At 46.7% G+C, this 3,510-nt stretch overlaps 1 pseudogene; it reads left to right on the top strand.

The window, feature by feature from the left end:
* The first annotated feature begins 381 nt into the window (after nt 1-381).
* LOC141135826 (U2 spliceosomal RNA) lies at nt 382-526 on the top strand (annotated as a pseudogene).
* Nucleotides 527-3,510: the final 2,984 nt, after the last annotated feature.

A 3,510-nucleotide genomic window follows, 5' to 3' on the forward strand; every position in this document is an offset into this window, starting at 1 on the left:
ATTGAATGACTAGCATAAAAGATCTTGTTGTATGTGGGCCACATTACAAATGCATATGACGTGTGTACAATGACTGCTTTTGTTCCCTGCATTTGCATAGACCTTGAATTGTCCAGCCTATTGTGCTGGAAATGAATGAATAAATGGTGCAATCTGGTTTCTTAAAAACAATGTTGACACTATATCCCCTTGATCCACCTTTGTGATAACCTTTTACACAGATCTGTGAATGAATGGACTACAAGTCCCGTCTTCCACCTTGGTTCTTGTGGTTCTCAATAAACTGCGGTATCGCTGGTGAGAGCTCTCATAGTTAATTTCTATCCCTACTCTTCAATAACTATCTGCCCATACAGGAGGCACAAACAGACAGCTGTACTGAGAGCTTCTCAGCCTTTTGGCTAAGATCAAGTGTAGTATCTGTTCTTATCAGTTGCCAGGAGGTGGCACTTGCCTCTGTCCCTGATCTAGTGGTATCAGGGATGGCAGAGGCTATACAAAACTTGCTGGTTTAAAGGTAACCTTGAGCGGTTTGTAGCCGAAAGGCAAGCCTTCTGATGAGGATGGAGAACCATTGGGTCTGGCCAGAGTGTCAGGTCCCTGGCCTTCTGGCCTAGATTGGGGTAGCTCTAGCTCTGGTCAGTCTTTCGGGAGAGAACACTGACTCCTCCTTCAGGAGGGGGAGTGGTTAGTATTTCCCGAATGTAATTAGGTAGGAGGGATGGGAGCGATGGTGAAGCCTGATGGTAAAGGGCTCTCACCAAGCTTCCAGAACTCCAGGGGTGGGGGCTGCTGTGATCTGGGCTGGGGGTCAGAGTTGCACGAAAAGCCAGTGGTGAATGTGCCCCTGAAGTGGCAGTTCAGGGGTGCCGTACAGTCACAGTGTTTCAGCACTTGATTTATGGCACCATGGTCACTTCACCACAACACTCGTTTTTCGCACCTGCCTCTAGGGCCGAGCCTTTTGGCTAGGACCAGGGGAAATTTTTATTCCTGGCCGGGGGGGCCGGCCATTGTATTACACAATGGTCATTTTTAATTCTTCAACCTTCCTTCTCCCTACTTTCTTTTTATTTATCCCCGTGTTTGTCACTTTTTTGTATTTTTACACATTTGTCACTGTGTGATGAGTAGGGTGTGGGTCCTCAGGCCTACTCTGAAAGTCTTGGGAGGGGGTGGACATAGGCCTTCTGGCTTGGTTCGCCCTCTCTCTCATGGGGTCTCCCTTCGGGGGAGTCCCACCTAGTACTTGGGTGGGTCTGTTTCTGTAGACCTTCCAGAGAACGGGGGTCCACCTGGTTTCGGCCAGATAGACCCAAGTGAAGAACCTCAGTCCCCGTCTGGAGCCTAATGCCCCAGGGGATCAGGGTAAGGTCCTTCCCTAGTGGAGGATCAGTGTAACACCTGTTGTACGTTTTTGTGTGTCACTCTCTATGTGTGTGCACTTTTTTTTGGCACTGGGTGGAAGTTTTTGGGTGTATTTTGCAGTCCACTGGCTTTTAAAAAAAATAAAAAAATAAAAAAAAGCTGTACTGAGTGTCTGCAGGAGCCTGACATTGCACCCGCGATCTGCTGATTGCAGGTGCAATGTTCTGCAGGTTCCTAGGAAAAAAATATAATAAATGAATGGTTTTTTTACCTGCAAAAAAATGTGCATTTATTATTTTTTTTCTGTTTTTATTGAAGATTTTGACAAAAAGACAAAGGATAAACAGGTTGCAAAAGTAAGCCAAAGGCAAGAGAACTTACGATAAAGAGGATTCTCCATTGTATAGAATACATGCATAAGGAAAACACAAAAAAACAAGGGGAAAAACAAGAAACATGAAACACAGAAGAGAGTACCTAGGTACTGTTAATTTGAAAAGCAGGAGGGGTGTGCCAATAATCTGTTTTGATATAAGGAACTGCATTCTCTATACCATTGATCTCACTCAAGTAACAGTGGTACTGTCAGGGACGTGGCATGCGCAGACGTTCATTTGCAGGTGCCCGTCTTGCCAGTCATAGGGTAAACCCTATGCGCATGCGTGAAAATACGCGCGCACGTTAGTCATTAATGCTGGTGCCAAATGGCCTATATAAAGACAGCAGCTGCACTAGTGCAGTGCTGTCTGATCTGCAGCTGTACCTGAGTCTGATCCTGTATCTGCATCTGATTACCTGTGTTTGACCCGGCTTCCTTAACTACACTTGCTTATCTCTAGTCCTGACCCCGGCATGCAATAACCATGCTATACCTGCTATTCTGCCTGACATCCTACTGCCAACCTCTGCCTGTCTACTGACCAATCTCTGCTTACCGCTTATGCCATATCTGATTAACTGTGATTGACCCGGCTTGTCTGACCCTGCTCCAGTCTTGCTCCATCCTGCACCATCCAGTACCTGGTGACACATTCCTGCATCCGCTGTGCATGCGCTGTGCATCCGCACCTGCTGCTTCTGCTACCACCTGCTGCTCACCACCCAGTCTGGTCTGGCGACTCATCAGCTGCACATCTCTACTGTCAACAAGGAATTCCGCAGGCACTCCTGCCTCACTGCGTTCTCGCGGCCACTGTTGCAACTCCAGTGGCCCCTGAGCCAGGGCTGTAAGAGAGGTCTCCTTCTACACGTCAGGTTCTGTTACAAGGTATGTGACAGGTACATTTCCATACTCGTTATAGCATATTTTGGTCTGCTGTGCTCACAGACTATACCTGTATCTAATTGAACTGTATTAAGAGATTGGTTCTCTGGATCAATCCTGGAATTCACATGTCATATGCTCAGTGTAGATCAGCCTCCTTCTTGGAGGGGACGATCGCATTATGTGAACCACAAGAACAAACCTGTTCCCTGAGTTGTCAAAAGGAAGAAGTATAAGTAATAATGGAGAATAGAGGCCGGAAAGGCTCAAGAAAAAGGAGGAGAGAGGGAGAAGGGGGGGGCACGCTCCAACCCTCATGGTCTAAGAAGCAATCTAAGCGGGTATGGTCTGGGGATCAGTAGTCAGATATTTGATCCACGGGTCCCATACCTTCTCAAAGATTTTCATCTTGTCTTTTAAGATTGCCGATAAATGCTCATTTATCATAATCCAGGAGAGTTTCTGTTTGAGATATTCAAAAGGTATGCCGATTAGGGATGGACTCGATCTTTGAGTCTAACGTTAGCTGTTGGTTTGTTCGTAGAGCAAACAAACACATGGGGTGCTCGCGGCAAGTTCTCCTGCCGCGGAGTGCCCCATAATGCACTGCAAGATCACAGTGCATTGACGGCTGCTGATTGGCCAAAGCATGCAACTGACTGCATGCTTTCTCCAATCACAGCGCGATGTGCTGTGAGAGCCATGACTGGCGCCACACTATATAAGGCTGCTGCTTACACGGCGGCCGTATATAGTGAATGAATCAAGATTAGGCAGGCAGTGTAGTGTAGTGTGCAGTCAGTCAGTGTAGTGTATATATAATACAGTTCAGAGCATATAGTGCAGTTAGTGTAGCATATATAATACAGTTCAGAGTA

The sequence above is a fragment of the Aquarana catesbeiana genome, linkage group LG03 (assembly GCF_042186555.1).
Source record: "Aquarana catesbeiana isolate 2022-GZ linkage group LG03, ASM4218655v1, whole genome shotgun sequence".
Lineage (NCBI taxonomy): Eukaryota > Metazoa > Chordata > Amphibia > Anura > Ranidae > Aquarana > Aquarana catesbeiana.